This window comes from Lycium barbarum, chromosome 1 (genome assembly GCF_019175385.1).
Source record: "Lycium barbarum isolate Lr01 chromosome 1, ASM1917538v2, whole genome shotgun sequence".
NCBI lineage: Eukaryota > Viridiplantae > Streptophyta > Magnoliopsida > Solanales > Solanaceae > Lycium > Lycium barbarum.
The window spans coordinates 163,066,341-163,082,540 of NC_083337.1; the positions used below are offsets into that span (position 1 = coordinate 163,066,341).

The following is a 16,200-nucleotide window of genomic DNA, read 5'->3' on the forward strand; positions in this document are numbered from 1 at the left end:
CCATATAAAACCCACAACTGACCTAATGAGTGTTTATTTTCATGTGCCATGTGAACCTCCTCCAACTTTACATGAGAATAAAGATCCAAGGTGGCATGTCATACTTGTGACTGGTTACAACAACGAGTATGATGGACTATGTTTTATCTTAAAAAATTCATGGAGCATTTTTGGGATGGTAACATACATACTCAGGTTGTATCGTGTTTATTGTTCCCTCTCTCTCTCTATCTTTATATATATATATATATATATATATATTAACTCTGTTCAGTTATAAATCTTATTACACTGTTCATCTCTTTCTCTTAATCTTGGTTCTTAATATTCTTCTTCTTTAACCACACTCCGGTTACCACGGCCAACATCGTCCCTTATCATTTGGACATTAAAACGGCATTTCAAACACCTAGGAATTTACAGGTTAATCCATCGAGTATATTAAGAAATTAAGAGAATAACCATATACTAAGAGTAATAGATTCATAACAATAAGTAAGTAACTACTCAAACATTATCAACATAATATTTTAATTAAACATAGAATAATTTACATAGTAGGGAGATTAGTACAGAAAACGTAGATAAAAACTTGTTGGGGCATTGTGAAAGGGAAGAGGAATATGGAGTGTTTTTTTTGAGAAAAGTGTCAGGCGTTCTCTTTTTCTCGATGATCTGCTTCTCCACAAATGCTGCTATTTATAAGAGTCTGGCGGACTTCAACTGCGGACTTCAAATTTGTGAAGAATCTTTTGAGTTCAGCCGGTGGTCTTGGGGCCCCATCATCACGTGAAACTTTTCAAAAGATACTTTATAATTTTGTCCGTTTGCTGAGCTGTCCCATTACTTTATAAAGCTACTACTTTATTAAAGCTACTTTAATAAAGTCTGGTCTTCTTTTTTTAAGGTGTCCTTGTCAGATTTCCACCAAAAGTCTTCCTTTTCTAATGTCATTGTCTTCTTTTTTCTTTTTGAAAGATGATACCAAAAGTCTTCCTTTGCTAATGTCATTGTCTTCTTTTTTCTTTCTGAAAAATGATGCTACTAAAGTCTTCTTGTATCACCTTTTTATTTTTTGTCTTCTTGCTAGACTTATTGTTTTCAACCAATGTCTTCAATCGTCTCTTTTTACTTAGGTTCTATTATTTTCTCCATTAACTGATCTAAGTGTCTAGATTGTGTAGAGCAATTGAATCAAAACTCATGCCTGAGTCTACAATCTTGAGAGTCTTGAAATGCACTGTCTTGGAAATTAATATCATCTCCTTCGAAATCTGAATTATGGACTGGTGACATCCCTTGACTTGGAGATAATTCCGGACTAGGATTTTTAACTATATGTTTATCTTGTTCTTTTGTCTGAATTTTTTTTTCTAGTGTCTCTTTTACTATATTTTCTATTTTTTCATTCTTTTTCTTTTTTGCAAGTATGCTTTTCTTTGTAGAAGTTGCTCCTTGCATAAGTGTCTTTGGTAGTTTCCGTCTTGTTTGGAGAGATGAACATCCCTCATCTTCACTTTTTGGCAAAGTGACAGCCATCAACGGATTTGAGGAGTCTTTACCGGCACCGTTTGAATCGGACTAGCTGTATCTTTACCCGATACAGTGGGTCTGACTGCATTCATTGGGGAATGCACACCCGTCTCATCCATTTTTGTCTGAGATGGAAAACTTTGAGATTGCACCAATTCGATCTTAACCGCTTGTAGTCTTTGTTCTAATGTCTTCACTTGATCCAAAAGTTTCATTTTTTCTTGAACCAATGTCTCTTTCTGCTGGTTTAATCTCTTGACCACTTCAATCATAGTAGAACAGTGATCACAAAAAATCACCTTGTCTGTGTCTTTTTGTGTCACGACCCAACTCCGTGGGCCGCGACTGGCGCCCTACTTGGACACCCCAAACGGACATACGAGCCAAATCCTCATATCAAAGCTTAACTCAGATTTCATAATAGTTATTTTAAACATATTTTAAATCAAAACTTGTCTTAAGCGGTCGCGCATACCAAAATATCATATTAAAACAGAAGGAGCGGCGGAATGCACGTCGCCGATCATATGTACAGATACAAACATATGGGCCATTTTGGCCACCATAACAGACGGACCGCATTAAGACACAGATCGTAAACAAAGCAGACACATATAGGACCCTCGACCCACATATATGACTACAAGCCTCTACACATACAGAACGAAAACATATGACGGGACAAGGCCCCGCCGTACCCCAAATAGTCAAATATACAGATGCATATACATCACAAAAGACATATACCGACAAATGGGCTCCGGATCAAAAGGAGCACTCGGTAATAGCAGAACGTGTGGCCTACGCTGGCAGATCACGAATCTCTGTACCTGCGGGCATGAAAACGCAGCCCCCCGAAGAAAGGGGGTCAGTACGAAAGATGTACTGAGTATGTAAAGCATAGAGTACAGAAATGTAAACCACAACTGAAAACAAACAGGACACGAAAGGGGAATACTGACCAGTATATCAAAATCTGTGCCAAAAACATATATACGTAATGCAGATAAAATCATGCAAAGCTCAGGAACGTGGTCACCACTCCGACGCTGGTGCCACACACAGCATAACACCAGAAGGTTCAAATCTCCGTACATCCCCGAATACACACATATCATCATAACATATCACCAGCCATATCACAGCATAACTCCAAACGGAACCCGGCCCTATGGCGAGGTCTCGGGAACCGTAACACAGCATACGGCCGAATTTATCATAGTGCGCACGAACCATAACCGGCCCGGGATCCGGCGAACGATGTAATAGTAGTATGCACGAGCGGAGTAGTGCAGAAATCATATGCATATAAGTAAATAAATTCCGAGAATCGATAAATAAATATGTCTATACCGATATCAGGAAGCTCAGAAACAAGTATCGGGTCAATCAGAATTAGGATACAAAAATTACGAGCTTTTGAAGTTCGGAACCTTCTAAAAATTATTCCACAAGCCATATTTAGAAATTCAAGTAACAAACATATTAGGTAGTTTTCAAATATCATTATGGATCAAACCAAATGGAGACTTTGGAACCATATATACGTACCAAAATATTTATCAAAGACTTAAGTCATATCCATTTTCTTTCGAACACATTCGGAAATATACCAACGAGGACTTTCGAACATCATATATACATATCAAACCGCATGGAATATTTACGGAAATCAAAGACATCGGCCATCCTAGTGGCGCTAAGAATAGAATTTTCTTTAGAAGCATACGTATACATTATTTGTTCATTCCATAAAGGTCATGCCAAAAGAAGGGAAGGGAAGCTCTACATACCTGTTAGCGGCTATTCGTAACTCGTTCGTCTCGTCGCTCTTTTAGCCTATTTATATAAGAGTAATATTATTGTTAGTAACTATATTATCTAGTTTACAAATCCATAGCCTATTTCTTATCGAACCTATATTCCAGCTTATACATATTCTCGTTTCAGATTTTCTATTATCTAAAATTTAGCGAAAATCCGGCAGCACTTCCCCTATATTTTCACCTATCCAAAATTTCCAATTGCTCTCATGTTGACACAGAAATACCAACAACAACATATGGATACAGTTATATTTTCAATTCCTCCAACTCAACAACACAACATATATATCCATAATGACTTCATAATACTTTATAATGATCGTCAAGCTCGAAGTAGGATCTGTACAACCCATGTCTCCTTTTGTATGCTCCTTCTTAACTTAATAACATTCTCCACAAGATAAGGAAGTCATTTACTACAAATTCTATCCTTATATCATATGATTATAACAAGAAAACAGCCCACAAACTCAACTCTTTCCAAATGACGATTTTATTCTCAAGTCCGTGTTTATTTCATCAAATCTCACAATTTAGACAAAATATCAATCACAATACCAATAACAATATCAACAAATACATATCCAAATAAAATAAAATCCATTCTTAAATCATCTCCAAAACAGCCCATTTGTTGACAACAACAAGTTATCCGGTTCCGATATAAATTTCGTAATTCTTTCGTCTAGCAACATAGATATGACTTGGATAAATCAAATACATCTAGGAGAGTGAATTTCTTACCTTATATGCCAAGAAATAATCCTTTTCCACCTTACTTCACTTTGAAGAAATCTCTAATTTGCTATTATCCGGAGGAAACTGGCGTGTTTATGACTTATATGACGTTCTCCCCTGTAATTTGCTTCCGCATATGAATTTTATTTATCCATGGCAGATCGTGTATATGCATATATATGTGTTTGCTGGCGCTAACACCATAAGGAAAACAACATAGCAACCTTTAGAAAATGTATGTGTTGCACACGTTGGAACTTACAAGGAAAGCCTAGCACATTCTCTTGTGAAATGTTTGTTTCTCAAACATGCTGCACACCCGTATATATATGTCTCTTGTGTAATGGTTGTGGGGTCCACCCATTAATGTATTACAATGATCTCCAAAGATGTATCGTACAGATTCTATATTAGTCATACATTCCTTTCCTTGAAATGAACCCATGTGTCATAGCCGTGACACTTGTCCCTTTGTTGGGGGCCATGCCACCTTGTCTCCCACTACTCTTATTATTAAATAAATTTCACGCGTAATTAATTTTTTTTTATCTCAGTTCACTTAAATAATACTCAATTTTATATTAATTACTTAATATGGTAGGTAACTCCTTATATATATCTGTAGATATAATCACGTGAAAACAGATGACAAAAGTTAATGACATTGGAGAGTGTTCTTTTGTCCTTTCTACCACATGGCCAGTATTGATGTGGTTAGATATTATTTTAATACTTTATGAAATGCTCATAAATGATTACTATAATTTGAAGTAGAATTTGGCAGCAACTTATATTCTTAGAAAAATAATAAATTTACAGCGTTAAAATAAAACACTTAGGCAAATAAATGTTTCCCATACTTTGGAAGTGTATATATATATTTTATCAAAACTAATTTTTCCAACTAATATCAAGAGTACAAATATTTTAGATTCTCAAAACAGTAAAGATATTTTTTTTTTTTTGAGAAAATAATTTCTATCTTTATAAGAAGGAAAATTCCATTTATAAAATTTCTCGTATCTAGGTATAATTTGAAGCATATCTGCAAGTAGTAATAATCATAACTACTTGAAATTGATGCTTGTGAAATATTTACAAAAAAGTTTTCACTTAAAAGAAAATACCATAGAGACTACATCTAACAATTTTGAAAGTCGTCGAACTTATGAGGTCCTACATTTATAACCTCGTGTATGACCATAATGCCTTCCAATTCATATGGTTTTACTACGACGCATCACAATGCTAAGGTACGGGATGTTACATTTTGTATATTGTACTGAGGGGTTCTATTTGGATTTTGTCTGAGAGCTGGAGAAATATAGTAGTTTGGACCCAACACTCCTCTAGCATAGTCTAATGCCTCAGTGAAATCATTAAAGCCTTTAAAAAGAGGTTTTCTTATATTTTTAATAAAATCTAAAACTTCTATCCAGGTCTGGAAAATACCATTAGTCCTACCATGGATTACAACATAAACTTTAAATTTCTTATCTAGATTTTTGTTTGTAAAATACTGACAAAGTGCATTTAGGGTGGCTACAAAATGACTAGAGTCTTTTTTGTTATGTGATATCCATAAATTGTCTACTAAACATGTCTGTTGTTTGTCTATTACATATTCTGGTAATACCTTAAAAGTTAAATTACATGGCGGGAAAAATACTAAATTATTGGTTCCAAAATGTATTCTTTCTAAGGCGTTTTTGTCTAATGCAGATGTAGGTCTAAAATGAAGGTTACCTAATATTGTCTGTCTGTATGTGTCTTGGGTTGAGGCTATGCCTTTCCCCTTGTCTGCTGTCTGAGAACTGGAAGGTCTCATGTTGTTCAAATAAAAAATCAGTTAGCAGTAATCTTTAGTCTACTTAATTGGTCTGCTAAATTATTATCTTTTCCTTTTATATGTTCAAATTTTAATTATAAATTGAAATTGTATCTAAGAAATTTAGCCATCGTCTTCTGCTACTATTTTTATCATTTATCTTTTGATAGAATTTAACTAGAGTTTCGCAGTCTGTTCTAACTAGTATATCTGGTTCATTTAGGATATATAGTCTAAAACTATTTAATCCATATATTACAGCTAAAATCTCTGCATCTATACTACTCATATTTCCCTTTTCTTTATACTAACCACTTTGATAAACACATATCTTTTCTTCATTTTTATTACTATATTTATTGAGTTTTGCTTTTAGTACTGCTCCCCATCCTTCAAAACTACCGTCTGTTTCAATAATTAAATAGTTTGTTTCTAGAGGCATGTTTAAATCGAGAATGTTTTTTATTTTTTGTACTAATTTAATGTCTTCTGTATTAAAGTGTTTTTGATCATTAGATCCAGTCTTTGAATACAATGGTCCTGCTATTTTTCCAAAATCTTTTATAAAATTTCTAGCATAATTGACTATTCCTAAAAAAAATTGTAATTCTTGAACATTGTCTAACTTATCTGGCATTTCTAAAGCTTTTTTGGCTATATGAGGTTGTAACTTTATTTTACCTTCTCCTAGTACTACTCCTAAAAAGTTTATATAATTTTTACATAATTTCATTTTTTTTCCTACTAATTATTATTCCATTTTCTACAAATAGTCTAAATACCGTTTGTAGGTGTCCTAAGTGTTCTTTAATATCTCTACTAAATACTAGTATATCATCTACATATACTAATACAAACCTTTTGTATTCTCCAAATATACTATCCATTTTTCTTTGAAAAATTGGTGGAGCTGTCTTTAATACAAATGACATTACTAACCATTCAAAATGTCCTTCAGGACAGGTGAATGAAGTTCATTCTATGCTTTCTTCATGCATTCGTACCTGCCAATATCCTGATTTACAATCAAATTTACTAAATATTTTCTTTCCTTGTATTCTATTTATTAACTCTGTTTTGTCTGGTAACTTATATCCATCTGTCCTAGTATTATCATAAAATCTTTTATAGTTTATTACCATTCTTGCTTTTCCTCTTACTATTTCGCTATGATTTCTTACCATAAATGCTGCAAATCTATGTTTAGAAGTAGATCTCCGTATTACTCCTAAATCCAATAGTTCTTTTATTTGTACTTTAAATCTTCTACATCTTGATTTGTTGCTTCAATCGAAGCTGTTTTAATTATATAGTCTGGATTTATTATATCTAATTTACATACAATCCTATTATTTTTCCAATGTTTTAATGTTTTTTCTCCTATAATTTCTATTTCATCTAGTATTTTTATTATATTATCTAGGTCTTTTTGATTCTTTATTACTCCTATTCTTCCTATTCCTGTTTTAAAATTATATAACTCTGTTTCTATATCTATTAGAGTATAATCTTTTTCTAACGAATCCTCTTTTCCTAGAATTTCTTCTTCTAGAGTTAAATTTTTTATTTCTGGCTTATCTTTACAACATGTATTATATTCTTGATACTCTTTACAATAACTATCTCCTTTCTTTTGCAGGTTGATTCGCTCTGTGGTAGGGATCTTCTTATGACGGATTCTAGTTTCAGTCTTAAGAACTTGTACTGGTGAAAGACATCGAGGCATGCACGAGCAGAGTAGTGAGCAACCATATGCAAACTAAGTCATATCTGAGACTCGATAGAATAATCAAAATGAACTTTCATTTGAAAATCAAGACAATAATCATATCAAGTACCCTTCGAATGTCACAATGGATTATATCAAAATAGGACGCTTGAAATCATAGACATGTATCAAGACATAATAAAATAAGTTCTGGGAATCAAGAACATTAGCCATCCTAGTGGCTCTAAGAATAGGAGATTCTTTGGAGTCATAGATACGTCGTCTGTTTGTTTCATAAAGATCATGCCAAAAAGAAAGAAGGGTTAGCTTCACATACCTTTAACGCTTATCCGCGATACAATACGTATATGCTGCCCGAAGTGTCTCAACCTATATTAAGACGTCAAAACTATGGTTAAGCTACGGATAGGCATAAAACATATTTCTACGTTAGTAGCTTATTTCTAGACAATTGGGCAGCACTTCCCCTATATCGCTCAATTCCCTCACATTTAGGCCAACTACACAACAACCAACATATCATCAACCAAGGCACGTCTAAGTTATCGTACCAAGAACTAGTTAAAACAAGATCCGAGGTGTTATAACCCGCATTTTATACGTTCGGAAAATTCGGGGTAGTCGTGGTATGTTGAAGGCAAGACCATTTTTCCAAAATTATTTTAATGTACAAGTGGTTATGAATGTTACTTATGAACATTATTAGTATGGAAATATTGAGAAAGGTTAAGGGCAAAAAGAAAAAATTTGTAAAATGGTTTATGGTAATATTGTGGAAGCCTAGGGGCAAAATGGTAATTTCACAAGTGTTCAGGAAAATTCTTGAAATTTCCATGTTGGCCGTGTGGCATAAGTATATGCCCACATTGTTTGGGGACTAAAGTGTACAAAAGAAGACACTTGGTCTTCTTTGACCATGTTAGAAAATTCAAAAAAAAAAAAAAATCTAGAAAGTTGGAGAGAAAGGATAAGGTCATGTGTTTAATTCTTATACTTGAGGGACTTAAAGATAACTATAGATAAGTGGTGGAAAGAAAAGGATAAATAAGGCATGCTTGTCTTCATCTTTAGAAAGATAAAAGAAAAAGAGACTTGGAGAGCAAAGCAGGACTACTCCATTCGGCCATGCTTGGAAAAATAAGAACTTGGAAAATCTTGATAAAAAAAAATATTCTCTTCTAGCAAAACAACTAAGTTGAAGGCCCTAATTAACATGAAGTGGTTGTTGGAGCAAGAAAACCTTTCCTTGTTGCAAGTTCATGATCATAGTCGAATGAGAAGTTGAAGGAAAAAGGTAAAGATTTAATCCTCTTTTTATGTGTTATGGATGATTATGTGTGTTGTAGTATGTAAAAGCGGATGAAATTCATGGGATATATATATATATATATATATATATATATATATATATATATATATATATATATATATATATAGTGGCGGCCGAATGGGGTGTGTGTGGAAAAATGAATTGAATTTATTTAGTAGTTGATTGTTGTTGTGTTGTGGATTCCATAAGGTTAAATGAAGGTTGGTAACTTGGAAGTGAAGTTGTGATCATTGAAGGAGTTGTGGCCATGTGTGTGTATGTTTGGCCGTGTGTGTGTGTGTGTTGTGTTGTGTGAGAAGATTAAATTAATTTTATGTAATATGTTGCTTGTTGTTATAATGCATAGAAAAGATGAAAACGAAGGTTTGTTGGTTTGGAGTGAAGTTGTAATTGTTGTGATATCGTTGTGAAAGTTAATGTGACATTAGTATGAATTCTTACATTTGTATGAATACGGCGTTGTTAATGTGTGATTATTGATATGGTTATGAATCTAGTATGAGAGAAAATATGTTGCTAATGTTTTCATTAAAGTTGGTAAGGTGCGGGTGGCATTGTATGTTAATTGGATCATTTTGAATATTATAGTGTTGCTAGAATAATTGTTGGCATTGTTGTTAATAATGTGGCCGAGTCCCATTCTCGGATTGTTGTTAAAATTGGCCGAGTTGTATTCTCGGGGATGGTATATTTACAGGGGAGGTGCTGCCGAAATTTCGGCAGAATATAAGTAAATTCATTTGGAAGGCTAAAGTAAGTATATGGCAATGTGTTTGATAATTATGTCAATTTTCTTGAATGTAGATTAGCGAATTTGGACAAATAAGCGTAGCTAGTAAGGCGTGGCACAGGTATGTAAGGCTTACCCTTTCTTTCTTTGGCATGTCCTAGAGCCACATAAGGTATGATGTGATGTACACTTTGGGGTAATTCCACTCTTGGATTCTAAGTTTGTCCCTAAAGAGTTTCGTATGTGTTAATGTCCGAAGTTTTGTTTGGTACGTTTCTGAATGGCATTCAGAAGATATTTGCTATGATTAACATTTTGATTTCCAAATGATAGTACGTTTAACTATTCCATGGAGTCTTTAATATATTTTGATATGTACATATGATTCTGAAAGTTACATTTGATTTGATCCATACGATATTCGGAAGAGATTTGTTTCTGAAGTTCTATTTAATATGTTCCGAGTCTGCCTACGATTCTGATTCACTTCTGATATGTGTATGTCTGATATGATCCAGTTTGTGATACGATTGAGTAACGAAATAAGAATAAGAGTTTTGTTTCTGAAGAATTTTGTAAGTCATAATGTCCCTAACCTTCGGAAAAGATCTCAGATTTGCTCTAAAATGCTTATAGAACGCTCTGTACTTCAAACGTTTGTAACTTTCTCATACGAAGTCGGATTGACCTGAAACTTGTTTCTGAGCCTTCAAATGTCAGTAAGTGTACGTATCTATTGAGTCTTGATTTGTGTGCATATGGTTTCGCACTACTCTGTTCGTGCAAGTCTTTGTATGTCTGTTCACTGAGTCCCGGGCCAGGACATGTTCTCGTGCGTATTCTACTGCATTGTTCACCGAGACCCACCAGTAGAGGGCCGGGACACGTTATATGATGATGGCGCCAGATCCGGACCGGATCCCCTCTACCGAGTCCCTTATTGAAGGGCTGGGACACGTTATCCACCGAGTCCCTCACTGGCGGGCCGGGACACGTTACATGCATACATGATAGTTGATGTGACATGCATGATTTCTATCCACCGAGTCCCTCGTTCGAGGGTCGGGACACGTTATGCATATGTGATATACGATGTTGACATACATGATTCTATTCACCGAGTCCCTCACTCGAGGGCCGGGACACGTTATTTACACATGTGATATGTTATATGGATCGGGCTGCACGTTCCGCAGCGATATATGTGTATGTATGTATATGGATGGATCGGGCCGTACGTTCCGCGGCATTATTATAATACGTATGACATTGGCATCCATGTTTTATGTCTGAAAAGAAAAGAAAAAAAACAGCATCTTGATATTCTGGGTCTGTACTTCTTCTGATACATGATTCGCGTCTGGAAAGTAAGTACTTGGTATTCTGGGTAATGTACGAACCTTCTGTAGTGTCTGCTTTGATTATGGTTCCGTTTTCTGTATCTTATGCCTTACATACTCAGTACATATTCCGTACTGACCCCCTTTCTTTGGGGGCTGCGTTTCATGTCGCGCAGGTACCTACAGATGAATAGAAGATTTGTCAGAAGAGGTTTCAGCAGGATTGGCGAGCTCCATTTGCTTCTGGAGCGTTGCCGAGTCAGAGTTTGTATGTTATGATTTCTGGATTGATGTTAGAGACTTTGCAGACAGCGTCGTGGGTATTGGTCGTCAGTCTGTAAGCGGCTCCATCAGCCGATGTGTCATTCTGTGTTATGTAATAAATTTTATATAATTACGGATTTTGTTTAATTTTGAGAACGATAAAAGAAAGATTTCGAAAGCAGTATTTTACTTTTATTTGATTTTCAGAGTTCGAACAGATTATGTATGTAATAAAAGTCAGCGGGTCCGCTCGGCTCCGGATGTGGGGTCGGGTGCCCATCACACCCTAGTAAGGTTAGGGTGTGACACGAGGATACCCCAAAACAACCCACATAACATAACCATGCTCGATACACCTCAAATATCTAAAATATGCACCCAACAAGCCACATACGCTTCGCATACGATATCTTATACATTCCTTTCTTATCCAATTAGTGATTCACATTAGCAACAACACAACAAATGCCTCAACTCTTATATGCAAGAAAATTATCTTAACATTACAACAAGTCCTAAAACAGCCCATCGATTACAACAACACAATATAAGTCTTAACTACACTTAGTTCTCCAATTTCACAAGATCAACAACACAACACAATACATAATCATAACCCTTAATCCCTCAATTCAACAAGAACAACCCACTAAATATATATAACTTCAACTTTAACCATCAAATTCCTTTACTTCCATCATTTAATCCATGACAACAACAACAACAATACCAATTAAATTTAACTCATCATTATTAGATTAAAACAACCCCTATACGGCCCAAACAAAGTCTCAACATCAACATACACAATTCTTACATCCTATTCCACATCCACCAATTCATACAAAGACCAAATTATTTCTAAAACATGTAGGAGAGGATTAAATCTTACCTTAGTAAGCTTGGTCTCCTAACGTTGCTGAAATTTGCGGATTAAAATTTGCAAGTGTTCTTGCTGCCCCAAGGATTCAATTCACGTTGCCAATCACTTTAGAATATGTAGAACACCTTAGAAACTAATTTCTTGCTTTCAAAATCATGAACTAATTCATGATCAGCCATGGCCGTGAGTTGCCATGGCCATGAGCTTCTCTCTCTAGTTTAAGAACTTATCTCTCTTTCACTAAATTTGGGAATGGAAAATATGACTAATGAGTCATTACAATGCCTTATATAGGCTGCCCACAAACCTTACACGTGTCCCACTCATCCAATCATCATTGACATGTGTCCCACTATGACATGGACCAATTAGATTTGGCCATGTTGTAGTGGGGCCCACTTAGTGCATTAATTGACTTAATTAATTATAAATCCCCACTTAATAATCTAATCATGGTTAATTAATCCCTAATCTCCACTAATATTTCCACACTAATTGTAATTTACAAGTAAATCGTACACTTATTAAAAATAGGGATTAAAAGGTCCTTGTCTCATATCTCAAAATAATCTTGTCCTTGAGCTTAAGTCGCCCAGCTTACGAATAATCCAACGTACAAAAATACGGGATATAACATTCTTAGCATCATCATCTATCTCATCTGATGAGTTCGATAAGCTTCCTCCACCAATAACTCTCCCTTGTGAAATTATCGCTGCTTGCCAATCTTGGACAACTGGCACATCAACTGTCTTGGAAAATAGCTGACTGTGGATGCTAAATACAGCACATAGCACACAACACATATATTGATTTTTAGGTGTTCTTCGATTGGGTACTCCTCATTCAGTTGTATTTGCGTATCACGCATGCCAAAGCCATTCTTAGGAAGCATATGATGTTCCTTAAGATCTTTTTTTACTTAAATAATGAAATTTCTTTGCACTCCGTTGATGTCTCGAACAAAGACCCTTTGAGTACCTTTTTGTTTTGCCGAATGATAGAATTGTGAAAATCTCAAGGAACTGCCTCGCCGGAAAGAATTAATCCGGTAAACTAGACTCATCATATTCTTTGTTGGTCCATTTGACAAGCACAAGTGTCAAACGGAACATCTAATAGGGCTAGGAGACCGATATAAATAACTTAGGTGACCTCGCCAAAGACATCAAGTCAGAGTTGATGCATGAAATTATAGGGTTCTGATAGATCTAGGAGATATCTATCAGTTGATGGAAGAATTGAACCGAAATGCGCCTTGCGGTGGTGGTGGCATGGTGGTGCAATTTCAGGCCACCTGTTTATTGTTCTATATTGATTTGCCAAAATAAATTAGGGTTGGAGCCACTTTAAGATCTCTTGCTCTAATACGATTGATTGAAACTTTGGCTAGTAAATTGACAACTATATTAGGTATCATTAACAACTTTAAATTGTCATGCCTATAGCATTCTTCTCAATGAGTAGTTTGAATTTATAAGTTAAGATTTATACGTATATTAAATTCAATTTATTTATAAGGATGGTGTTTGAGCCATATTACACAAATCTATACCATTCACAAATGCTTATATAACGTTTTAGGAAACATTCAAAGTCGACATAATGCTTCTTAAAATTTTCACCATCTAGTAATCTCAATTTGTATCACTAAATGGAATGTCAATAATAATTCTGAATAGTTCAAATCCTATTTGAAGTAAAAAAGTGGCTTCACATATCCTTTTCTAAATTCACATCATCTAGTGATCTCATGATTTTACCACTATTTAGAATGAATTGGTCCACTTGTGACCTTCAATTTCTTAGGCTTGTAGCAATTGCCTTAATTGACCCTACGTTTAAGTCAGCCTTGTCTATGAATTCCAATATGAATGTGCCCTAGCCGCAGCATGTTAACACACAAACTCTTTATGATTAATAAACTTAAACCGAGATATTCTGTTAATGTATATTATAAACCTTGATCAAAGAACTTGTTCTTATCGTAAGTTATTGTGCAACTTCATTAGTACCACACAACACACATCGTAAGTGAAATGTTACTATAAAATTAGTTTGTTGAAGTGTGCAAACATATTTAAATTTTGTAGTGTGTGACATATTGCTTGTGATAATATTTTGTTTGATGCTTTTAATTATTTTTCTTTTTAAACAAATAACGAGACTCTTATATTAGAATGAAATATCATTAATGTTTTGATTTAATTTGCTATTTTTATATATTATTGTTAAAGCTTGGTTAATCATCAAGTCTGAAAAATCAATTTTATAAATCATTATTATAGATTTTAATTGTCTATTCTAAATTTTGTTCATTAAACATAACTTAAGACTTACGAGTAATACAAAAGTTATCAAACTGCAAAAATGGGACCATATCAAATATATTTGGATGTATTTATTAGTATAATATTTTTGAAAATTGAAAACTAGTACTAACAATTGAAATCTTTCAAACTTAATGAACCACACCTCCCTAGTATGATTTTTAGCAATTTCTCGTAAAATTTTCCTCTTCTCTCAGATAAAATGCGGTGATTAAAGATGATAATTTTTTTTTAAAAGGTTCAGAAGCTGAAAAGACTTACTACAAGGTGTTTGCCACCTTGAAAATGTATTTGTTTTGTGAAAAAGTTGTCGCCAAAGTCATTATCTATGAAATTTGGTGCTACAAATTTTTTATTCATCTATTTTGTAATTGCAGGTTCTGAGAGTGAGAAACAGTATGATCATGTTTGACATGCATTACTAATTATTTTATTTTATATTGTAAAGTTATAGGGGGTTTCAAAAATCTCTTAAAGCTGACACAGATTATTTCAATACTACTATATTTTTTTTGATGTTAGGGAACTATTTCATCTAAAAACATTCGAGAGTTAGATTAATTTTTTATTGAATAAGAAACATTTTGATACGTTGTTGATAATACAGGTCAGGCATAAAGTATCAACGTGGTGAGTTTTCTTCATTTGGTGGCTTTAGAAGTCCAACTACATAAAAATTAGTCTAAATGAGGCAAAAATGCTAAAAACTATTTAGAAAAAAAATGTGATCACACGTTTCATGAATTTACTTATTCATCATACCTCTGCGTGCGTACATCCCTTCCAAACACATAATTTTTTTAATTTTCTTCTTGAGAGGAGGATATAATTATGCCAATTAATTTTTGCCACGTCCTTTAAACCCTTTGCAGCATGCTTTCAATACTAGTAATTTTTTGTTTTTTTCCCAGGTCAAATACAATGGTGAAACTAAAACTTTCCTCAAATAACTAAGATAAAAAATAAAATTTACTGAAAAATTATTTATGAATCTTTTTACGGAAAAGGGCCTAAAATACCCTCGAACTATTAAAAATGGAGCAAAAATACCCTCCATCCACCTTTCAGCCCCCAAATACCCTTACCATCCACCTATTGGGTCTAAAATACCCCTATTGCTAACAGAATATTCTGGTCAAACACGTGGCATTTTTTTATTGGTTGGCTTATAAAAATAATTAAACTAATTGACCAGATAACCCAAGTGCCCCCCCGACCCCCCACCCCGGTGAATTTATTTATTTTTTTTTGAAAAAAAAGTTGACATTTTTTTTTGCACCCCACCCCGCACCCCTACCCCCCCCCCCCCCCCCCGACGCAAAAAAAATTAATATTTTTGAAAAAAAAGGTTTTGACGTTTTTTTTTGGGTTTTTTAGCTGGGAGGGGAGGGGGGCGTAGGGGGAGGGTGCGGGGTGGAAAAAAAGTTAACTTGTGCCTTTTAGATTTTTGGGGGGTGGGGGGGGGGGTGCGGGGGAGGTGTAGGGTGCGGGGTGGGGTGCAAAAAAAATATTGTAGTCTACATTTGTGCCTTTTAGATTTTTGGTTGAAAATATACCATGTTTTTAGGGTGAGATATTTTTTTTTTGGTAACTCAATTACATTAGACATTTTAATTTATCAAGACATTTCACAGTACTTGTGCTTTTTACTAGGAAGTTGAGAAGCGTA

At 34.5% G+C, this 16,200-nt stretch overlaps 2 long non-coding RNA genes across 2 annotated transcripts; one reads left to right on the top strand and one right to left on the bottom strand.

Annotated features, from left to right (window-relative positions):
• Window positions 1–1,985: 1,985 nt before the first annotated feature.
• LOC132603662 (uncharacterized) lies at window positions 1,986–4,413 on the bottom strand. The gene is made up of 2 exons (XR_009568478.1): window positions 4,104–4,413; window positions 1,986–3,372 (listed from the first exon to the last, which is right to left on the bottom strand). It is a non-coding gene; the product is annotated as an uncharacterized LOC132603662 (long non-coding RNA).
• A 4,155-nt stretch (window positions 4,414–8,568) lies between these two features.
• Window positions 8,569–11,494, top strand: LOC132626136 (uncharacterized). Its single transcript, XR_009577085.1, has 3 exons — window positions 8,569–8,948; window positions 9,789–9,835; window positions 11,231–11,494. It is a non-coding gene; the product is annotated as an uncharacterized LOC132626136 (long non-coding RNA).
• Window positions 11,495–16,200: the final 4,706 nt, after the last annotated feature.